An 11,736-nucleotide genomic window follows, 5' to 3' on the forward strand; every position below is an offset into this window, starting at 1 on the left:
AATAGACAATCCTAACAACCTCCTCTTTTCTAATCTCAAAGCTGATAACAGGGTAGCCCAACAAAGACTTTAATCTAAGAATTGATATGTAATGACAATCTGAAGCCATTACTAAACCCTAACCTAAAGGAGAAGAACCCTAAACTAAGTCTTTAGCTAGAGTATCATAGGTTATCCATCAAGCAGGGGAGGAAAGGGACTATAGATGAAGCTGTCTCACATCCTCTAGTTGACTACAGAGCTTAGTAAATCTACTAGACACCATCTAGCACCATAGAATTGAATGTTCACAATATAATACAAATCTTAAGGTTTCTCATAAATTGCCCTAGATGCAGAGCATCACGAATTCGAGACAATATATTGAAATGTTCTAAAATCCTAACTCCAGTAGATGATTATTAAAGAAAGCATGCCAATAAAGCCTTAGACCAACTAAGAATTATGATTAGATTATGTAGCCCCGAGATCAAATTTTAAAACAAATTAGACATAAATGAGAATTATGCATTAGTGTTTGAAAAGTCTTAAAAAAAATCTAGACAACTTTAAACCCAATGGAATCCATGATAAAGTCTTAACAAGCAAACAATAGTATTAAACATTATCTTATATTCAGCAAAGTATCTATACATGATTATAGAAGTGGGTATTACTACAATCATTTATCATATAGAACTACATACAAAAACTGATAGCATACATTATAATTCATATGTATAAGCTAGTGCCACTCATATAATATCTGTGGATCAGACTATATATCACCTAGACTATACATAATTCATTATCTATCAACTTATAGACTAAACCCTAACATAACTCGAGAAAAATCCCAAAAGGATGACAAAGGCCACACCTTACTTCCAGACCACCATGATAACTTCAGGTATGTCGTTAGGGCTCTCAACATGATAGTTTAGAGGGAATTCAAAACTAGTCTTAGCCTTGTTGGACTTTTTCTAGTTTCGTGTGCAAAACTCTAGGGCATCAAGATTGTCAAAGTTCACACCGAGTTGAATGTAGGCCTTGGACATAGTAAGGTAATTCAGTAACCATTCCCTACTATCATCAACTAAGATACCTCTCCAAAAAAGTAGAAAATGGATGATTGCCTCCATTTTGGGCCATTAATGATAAAATGTCGAGCTCTCCTAAATTACCAGTGATGGATGTCAGAAGGTTGTTTCCAATTCAAGGGCTCCCAGAGGAAATTTCATATACTTCTCTAGTAAAGGAATTTAGAATTTTTTGTTAATACTTTTTACAACTTTCTCCAATCCCTTCTCCAAGTTGGGACAAAAATATCCAAGAAAATTATGATAATGGCCTCTACCTCCACCTTTTCCCTCACCATGCATCCAATGAAGGAGCTGATGATGTCGCTATTGGTCCTCCATGTCAATTGATAATGGAAGACCCCTTCTCCGATGGCTCTACTTATAGCGATCCAAGACATATCATCCACTGGGTTGAGAATTATGTTCCATCTCTCTAGTTTTACATTTCCACAAAATGCCATTGTTCAATTTTTGGATGCATGATAGAGACAAATATTCATTTCCATTTTTTAAGAAAGGAGGTTGGCAGTTGACAGTGAAAGTAGGAGATACCCAAATAAAGACATAGGAAGCCTTTGGAAAATTTTTAGAAGTGATGTCATCCGATGATGTAACATGCTAAAACTTAGCATGAGCTGGCCTTAGCATCTACATGATGGAAACATCACTAAACTGACTAAAGCCAACGATGCACATAAAGGCTAATAAAGAGGCCATCCCATATCATGACGGGAGTTAACAAAATCTACATGAGGACCATTACAATGAATGAGATATCATGAAATCTATGAAACAACCAAGACACTCCAATTGGAAGTAAATCAAGAAAGTCAACATCAAGAAGAAAGAAGAAAAGTGGGAAGATGAGATTATATGTGTGTGTGTGTGTGTGTGTGTGTGTGTACACATATATAGGCAAGAGACTACAACACAACAATAAACTGTGAGCCTCTTATTGAAGAGGACTTGGGTTTGAATCTACCCATGTTTAATAAATTAATAATAATACATAATAATTAATCTTGGCTTCAGCCTCTTACAAATCTATGAATATATATATATATATATATATATATATGTATGTATATATATATATATATATATAGATATACATATATATATATACATACATATATATATATATATATATATAGATATACATATATATATATATACATACATATATATATGTATATATATATATATATGTATATGTATATGTATATATATATATATATATATATATATATATATACATATACATATACATATATATATACATATATATATATATATATATATATATATATACATATACATATACATATATATATATATATATGTATGTATGTATGTATGTATGTATGTATGTATGTATGCTGCTATGTATGCCTTTGAATAAGAATAAATGTAATATGTGTGTGTGTGTGTGTGTGTGTGTGTGTGTGTATTTATGTATGAACATATATATATATATATATATATATATATATATATATCCAATACTGAGAAAATACTTACTTGTAGATGTAAATAAAATGAGAGGATAGGGCATGAAAAAATAAGTTGATTGCCATTATTCTAATGGAGACAAATAATCCTTTATGATTAAGGAATTGACCCCATCAACCCCTAAATTTATAATATTTATTAATTTAACTAATAATATTATTTAGAGTTTAATAAAAATAAAACTCCTTAATAAATTATTATTAAATTAAATAAATATAAATATGCCAAAATTAGAACTTTAATCAAATCTTTTAAATTTAATTCTTTCATTCTCATTTAAAGAACTTTTTAATTAAAATATTCTTTTATATTTTGTTTTCCTCCACTTTATTAATTAGTGCAAGCACTATTTAAGGCATAGTTTATTATTTAAATTAATAAGAATAATTAAAGCTCATTATTTAAATGCAACTCTAATTTAATAATTATTAATTAATTAATCATAATAAAAAATTAAATCTTTAATCTTTTAATAGTTTAATTCTATTTTTATCCAGCTTCTTAAATTAGACCTTTAAAATAAATAATTTCAACTGAAGTACATATTTAATAATGTAATTAAATAAAATCATATTTTAATTTCTCTTTAACCAATTTTCTAAATTTAGACCTCTAAATTTAGACTTTTTATTTTAGACTTTTTATTTAAAGCATAAATTTAATTAGTTTTAAATTAATCAAATATTCGCATATTTAAATATTGTCTTTATAAAATTTATATTAAATTAAATCAACAACTTATCTATTAATTTAATTTAATTAAAATAGAAAATCACAACAAACCCATAAAACCAAATACAAAAACCCTTCATAGTGTACATAATACCAAAACAAAATCTAGGGTCAAACTCATGGATTCATGTCACTTGAAAAATTTAGAAAGGTAAAAACTTAGATACTTGTCCTACTTTCTAGGACAATTGGCTTAGGTTAGGATTTGGACTCAAGAGTTATCTCCCCACTTATACCATTGAGATACTGTGATAGCAAACACTCATCCTAACAATTCAAGGAAGTTAATACGTGGTACCTACAATCCACATAAAATTCATGCATGTACATACACATATATTCTAAACTAAATAGGCAATGGTGGGGAGTGATACATTGTGTAGATCATGACTAGCAGGTGACTATGACTCCCTCCTTCAGTCACATTAGGAACATTAATCATAAAGTAAAACATACACATACACCATACAAATGAAAGTATGGGGTAAGTATCATAAAACTAAATATAAATCATTCATCTAACTAACTTCATGAAATAACTGAAAGTCACTAAATGAAAATTTATATCATCATCGAAATAATCCTGAAATAACTAAATAACTCATCAAATAAATTAACTGAGTATGAAATACACTTAATCTAATCTAGTAACCAAGTACTGATAATCATAAACATAAACATAAAATAGGCCTAAAAGAATTTGACAAATAACAAGAAAAGTCAACTAGGGGTAGGCATTATAGCTCTTCAATCTTTCTTAATTAATTTCTAGGTGAATCAAACATGATTGGGATTTCCATTTTTCACTCATTTTTCATTCCCCTTCCCATTTTCCATTCTAATTTTCTATTCCTCTACTTGTAACCAACATGCCCTTATATCCAAGGTGAATTAACATATACATGATTCTTATTATGTGTGTGCATGAGAGAAGTTAATTCAAGAATGATCTTATGAAGTAAATGTAAACTTTGCATATCAAATAATTGTTCTTTTCTCCAATTAATAAGCTAGGAATGTTTACAACAAAGTATATAGAAAAACACACTAATACACTTATCAACTCACAAATTTTTTTTTTAACAATTGGCTAGAATTTTAATGTACATATATAATTATAATTGTTATTAAGAAAAAAGACAAAGAAAAAAATAGTATGCATAATATTTTTCTTTTCTTGAGGATATTAGGATGTGAATTACATGAAAAATTATGATTCAAGGACCTTATCAATTGATGTAGTGGCTTCAACTAAAGTGGAACTCACTAGAATGTTATTAACTTATTCTCCACCCTTCATTCTTTGTAGATCACATATTAGGAAATTTGTCACTGCCTTCTCTTCTTTAAATAGATTTTAATAATGAAAACAAGACAATATTTTTTTGTCTTTAACGATAAAAATAAACAATAAATTGAAGCCTTTACAAAATGTTCACCTTTTCTTCAAGGAATTATTTAATTTCTAAAAATAAGTTAAGTTTGTCCTTTGTCTCAAGGTGTTTTGTCAAATAACATAGAACAATGGTTATAACATCACATATATTTGAAAAAAGAATCTTTAATGATCTTTATTAAAAAAAAATATTTTTAATATAAGTGGATACAAAAAATTTGTCCAATTAATTTTTATGCTTTAGTGACTTGATTGTGTTAATATGGTAGTAATATTCAATTTCTAACATATATCATTTAATTAAAAGAAAATATGAATCTGATGACTTTTTTGATTAAAAAATAATTAAAATAAAATATGATTGCTAACTTGTATCTTCTTAATTTGCTAGATTTTTAGACTACCATAAATATTTATCACATTTATTATTTTCTCTTAATTGTTCAAAGTATTTACGATATCTATATACTTTAATAATTTTTACTAATTTTAATTATTAGTATTCTATGGATGTTAGATTTTTATTAGACAAGTCTACGAAAAGATTGCAGATGCTTAAAGTAATCTTTAATTTAGAAGTTCCTTTTTGATTAATTTATTTTCTTAAACTATAATGAATGTTTGAATAGTAGATTTACATTACTTATTTGGATACATGTTCTTTGAATATTTAGTGAAATATTTTCATTAGGTTAATAGTACTAAAAAAAGGTCTTTCATTGCAACAAGTGTTTTAAAAATAAATGTGGATACTTTTTCTAGGGTAATCATGTGAGGTAGATATTTGCAATATTGGAAGTATCATACTAGTAGTTGGAATTTTTTTTTTGTTATTAATACTAAGGTAGAGGTACTTTCTAGTCTTTTGCCTATAAAATAATTCATGAAGTTGGGATGAAAATAATAATATGTAAGATTAGCTATATAAATTTGACAAAAACAATTATTTTAAAGATTATTAATATTAATTCAAATTTTATTTTTAAAATTAATCATTAAATTATTATTTAAAATATTTTATGGAATTATTTGTTTACATGTTCTTGAAAGATTTTCCTTTTTTGTGTTCTTTATAACAAGAGGATAGTTTCAAACAATATTTCTAAGAGAGCTTGTTATGGTAATCATTGATTGAATATTTTGGATAGTATTTCCATTTTATTGATAAATTGTCTAAGTTTCTTCAACTTCATAGCAATGAGTTAAAATTATTATTATTATATTTTATATTAAAAATTGAGAGATCAAAAGAAATACAAAACAAAAAGAATTAGGGGAGGCTAGGCCTCAACCCATCACCAAGACAAAAGAGTATTACAAAACTAGATAGATACAAACATAGTACAATATATTACCATGAAAGAGAAAAGATGAGAATAGGCAAACAACTTAGTGCAAAGCACCATTATGGTTGGCCACCCAAGTAGTCCAACCTAGAGAGCCTTCCATCCAAACCACCTTTTACTCCATAATTTGCATGGAAATATCTAACTTATCAAAGCTGAGGGCCTTTATTGTCCCTAATATCCTGAATAAGCTTATCAAGATTTGCATCAAACACAGGATGATAATCCACAATACTAGCCCAAGCAAGGCCATCTTTCATTTCGTAGATAAACATGGAAGCATGGTCATTCCTGAGAATATTAATAATATTTTTAATGTTGGCAATTTTTTGAGATTATTTATTATTGTTAATATTGTGTCATTAGATTTAAAATAAATGTATCTAAATTTTCAAGTGGAAACTATTAATCTTTAACAAAATTATATAATGTCCTTTTAATAATAAAATACTTATCTTTCTTACAAGAAGAATACTCAAAATTACAATATTTGATTGAAAACATCCTCAACAAAAACAACATGTTTAAAAAAAATATTAATATGAAATTATAGAACTAAGATAGTGTAACTTTTAAACATTTTCTCTAACTATTCATAGACATCTTGACTCAAGCATAGTAAAATTCAAACTAGACTCAACCTAACATTTTAATATGAATAAAAGGAAGCATGAGGACAAAGATGAAGGTCAACTTGCTAGTGAGAACAATGAAGAGTGGAGTAAGGAAATTAAACAGCTCAACATTAAATTGACGACTATTAATATTTTAAAACAAATCTATTTGGAAGTAAATTGTGGAACTCTTTGTTCTTGATAATTATAGATATGTTAATTTCTATTGGAATAAGGTTCTCTTTTCCAATAAGTAGAATATGTGTAGTTGGTATGGAGCTTTTTGATGACATAGATGGCTTGGATAGTAAATACAAAACTTTAAGTATAGTTTTACACTATTTTGTAAAATAATAGTGGTTAGTGAATCTGATTCTAGTAGTCTTAAGTTGTGCTCTCTAGTATAGATGTTATGTGCTATTTTCTTATGAATTTAGACCTCTCTCCCAACTATCTTAATTCAAAACATTTAAATTGTTCATTAAATAAATAAAATTTATAAATGTAAAACTGTAAAACTATTTAAAAGAAATCTTTAAGAATTTATTAAAAAAAAAATTTATAAGTAATGCCACACCTAATATAATACTCAAATTTTCTATTAAATAATACAACTAATATCATATTCTAGATAAGCAAACCCTTAATAAGTTAATAATAATAATAATTAGAAACAAACCCTTAATAATTAGAATAATAAATTACAATTGAAAGATAAATTGTATGATAAATTGTGAGATGTAACCCAAATATTATTCATAAAAAAGTATGTTGCATAATCTATAACTATAAAATATTGAAACTCTAAATGGTCCATATCCAATAGAGAAGAACGAAATGCTAGAGGCTGCATTCCTTATTCCATTTTAAGAGTAAGTTAAAATAAACAATTTGGTTAAGCTAACATGCCTTCTTCACCTCATAAAACATATACAAGTTTGTTTCCGGAAAATTTGAAGCGCTAAAACTTTCTTCATGGTAGCAAAATTTTTACTCAATTCCTTCTCCTTCTCCACGCTCTCTACGCTCTCACAATCCTTCCAAAATGAAGACTCAATTATATGGGAACCTATATGAAGATGATGGACAGATGAAAAGTGATGACTTCATTCCTTCTCTACGCTCTCACCATACTCTAGTTTATAATAGGTTAGGTTCTTCTTTGGGCAGTGAGAAACAAGTTACACTAAAATAATTATATTAATAAAGAGTGTCCTGTTTATTGCCCGCTAAAACGTCAAAAAATGACTGATTTATTGCGGCCCGTTTCGTATCAAATATTGGGTTGGTCTTACTCCAACTCATCAACGTACTTATACGACGATGAAAGAGTAGGTATGCAACAATCTTTTTTTGTAATGACTGAGCGGTCACGAGTTCGAGTCCTGCGACTTCTTTCTCGCCCGCGAGAGCTACGCAGGTATTTGTCTTTTCAGAACCTTTCACTCTGCAAGAAAATTCATTGATAGTTAAGAAAAAAAAAAATTGTAATAGTGTGCATCTAAAAGATCATATTTTTATAGAAATGACCAAAGTTTCAAAATTTGGTTTTTTTATCAGGACATTATATTCCTCAGCTGGCCTCTCTAATTTTGAAGTATAACAATCACAGCCGGCAATCTTATGACTGATGGCTCTTTTATTCTTTTTGTAATAGAATTTTTTTTAATTTGATATGAATCTTTAGCGACCATCAGTGGATTGTTAGGACGCTGAAACACGGACAACAACCGGCATCCAGCCGTACTCACGGGCCCCTGGAAAACACAATTGCAATGAAAACAAATGGAATTGCATTTTAGACATCATCATCAACATTCTCTGATGTTTACGCGCAATCGGATTTCCCATAATTTCAAACTCCTCTGGATCCTTACATCGAGAAGCCCTAACCCATTCTTCTATTTTGCCCACAAAGGTTTTCCATCGTTTCATCATTTCTCCACCTGATTTTATATATTAACTCCACCGGTCTGTTATTCCATTTCATTGCGCCTCAGAGAAGAGTACATTGTATTAGTTTTCTTTGAATTCAATGGAAAAGCACGCTGCATTAAAACGTGAGAGGGTGGAGGAGAGCGATGAAAGCGGGAGGTTCTATATTAAACAGCAATATAAACTCTGATATGAAATTGTATTACCGGAAATTTGGGTGATAGTTTCCCTGATTAAAGTGATAGTTTCCTTGATTAAAGTGATAGTTTCCCTGAGCAGAGCTCGTTTTGCCGATATTTGTCAGATTGAATCTTATCCTTGTCTTTCATTTCCAAATGATTTCTTATAATTTCCCTTAGTCTCCTATTAGTTATGGAATTCACTATTCACTCTCCTCGTTGGTCTGATGTTGCACAAGGAAATGTTTTGATCCTGCTTTATGTTCCTTTGATTATTTGATTTTAATTCTCGCCAATTTAGAAATTTTTGGCAGCCAATTTAGAAATTTCCATTAATAATGTGACCGTTGCATCACAGCTCAATGCCATTATAAAAATCCTAGTTTTTGTACAGAACAGTTCTCCGCATTCAAACATACTTTTCGCAAGCAATTCTTTTCAGTCATTGTTGTTTTTTTTTTTTTCTAACTTTCATGGCGAGAAACAACGAAAGGAAGAGGCTTAATGAGCTCGAAGATGAGATAACTAGTGTAGCCTTTAGAGTAATGTTTATGGTTTTTTGCTTTGTAGAAATGTTTGATCAGCAGCTCTTTCCAGATAGAGTCGATCACAAGCTCGGTGCTTTACTGCTTTGGTGTCTTGCTACAATCGTCATCATTACACCTTGGCTTTGGATAGGAGCACCAGACGACGAGGAAGACAATTATGAGGAAGAAAAAGTAGTAAGAAAGAAAAAAAATGAGGTTCAAAAAATGGTGAGAAAAAATGGAAATGAGGGAAAAGAAGCGATAAATGAAGTTAAAAAGTTAGTGGGAAAAAATGGAAATTAGATGAAAAAAATAATAAATGTGACTAAAAAAGTAGTGAGAAGAAATGAAAATGAGGGGAAAGAAGCAATGAGCATAGAAGAAGGTGTGGTAAAAGAACTAACAAAGAAATTAGATTCAAAAAATTCAAATCTTCCAGAAGGGGATACTCTACACTATTGGGAATCTACTGCTCACCAGAGGGTTACTTTTGCGCTAGACCATTCTGTAGAAGAGGTGAACTCCAAGAAAACGTCAAGCGGTAGGCATGATGTTCCTAAATCAATAAAGGACTCAGATCCACCATGTTTGCATCTTCAAGAGTCGAGTTCTCAACCTGCTTGGGAGGTTGAGAACCTACTTCTCAACCAAAGGTTACGCCCCAGCTGGAATGTTCGGTAGGAGAGGTGAACACCTACAAGAAAATGCCCACCATTCCACATAGTGTCCATCAACCAGCATCTTCTCCTAGATCTCATACAATAGAGGTAAATTATTAATGCGCAGTGAATTTGATTTTTTAATAAACTTAAAATCTGGTTTCTATTAGATTTTTTAGTTATTAGTTTATATTTTAATGTTATATATATGAATTTAAATTTTAGCAAATTTTAAATCTAGTTTCTATTGGATTTTTAATTATTAGTTTTTATTTATATATTTATTTTATGTTTAGTGCAAAGTAGAAGTGCCTCTAAGAAGATCTACAAGAATTCGTAGTAAAGTTATGTTGGGGGAGGTAAATTTATTTTCTTATTAGTTTTTTCTCATTTGAAATGTATATTTTATTGGGTTTTTCAGTCATGATTTTTATATTAATGGAATATTCTTTATTGTCTTTAGTGTAAAATAGAAGTAGCCCCCAAAAAACAAGGAAATAAAGCTAGGCCAAAAGAGGTAAATTTCTCTCTTTTAATACATTTAATTTTTTTCCCTCAATTTTAAAACTACTTTTATTAAAATTTCAAGTCACTAGTTTTCATATTTATTGGGTATATTCCTTGTTTTATTTAGTGTAAAGCAGAAGTAGCTAAGCGAAGATCAAGGAGAATTAGCAAAGACATGACCCAACCATGAACATGACACTACAAATAACATGAAGGGGATGCATGGAGACGATGATTACACTACAATATTTCATTAATTTTTTACTTTTAACTTACTCTAAAATATTTGAGTGAATGATTCCATTTAATTAGAGTGGAAATGTTAGTATCTTTTTGTGAACTTTCATTTTGTTGTGTTTAGGTAATTTTTTCCCCTAAATTAACTTCATTTTTTTGGCATTCAGAGTCCTTTTTTAGTTTACCTTTTCAATCATTATTTTATATATTTAATAGGGTTGTCTTCATTCATTACTTTCTATATTTAATGGGTATTACATGTGGCTTACAGAATCATCCTCCAAAGATATAGCAAAATTCACTATAAAGTCATGTATAAAGGTTTGAAAAAATCTCATATTTATAATCTATTTTGTGTAGTTTACTCAATCATTGTTTTCCATATTTAGTGCATTCTTTTTTGTTTCAATTTTTTAGTCATTTTATATAGTTTTAATATATTTCATGAGAACTTGTTGTGTTTAGAAGATCTACCAAGGCTACCAAGATATGCAATTAATGTGAGGAAAAGTATAATGTTATGCTTTGTCACTTCTTAAGTTTAATTCAATTTCTTCCACTGAAAAATAATTTCAGTTTACATGAGTTTTTAAGTACTTTAGAAATATGTCATAAAACATCATTCTTCTTACACTAATAGTATACAAAATGAATATTTCATATTAATAAGAAGAATTGAAAAAAAAGAAATTTTAATAAATTGAAAAAATATGTTTTATGTGTCTTAAGTTCTTTAAAATAAAATTTTTGAAAAATTAAATATGTTATCTTACCTTTCACATGTTTTTCAAGATATTTGATATATTAAAGGATATTTAGATCCATAGATTAAAATATTTATTCAAATTCTTCAATTTGAATAATCTATATTAATCATTGACATTAATAGTATTTTTTTAAAAACTTGATATTGTCTCTTTTATAGATAAAACTAAAAACCTTGATAACTTGTTGTGTTTAGTGTAAATAACATAGATCTACCAAGGTATGCAATTAATGTGAGGAATTTCTTGTACGCATGAATAATTTCA

Source organism: Cupressus sempervirens, chromosome 5, assembly GCF_028749045.1.
Source record: "Cupressus sempervirens isolate cs-2001-9-10 chromosome 5, ASM2874904v1, whole genome shotgun sequence".
Lineage (NCBI taxonomy): Eukaryota > Viridiplantae > Streptophyta > Pinopsida > Cupressales > Cupressaceae > Cupressus > Cupressus sempervirens.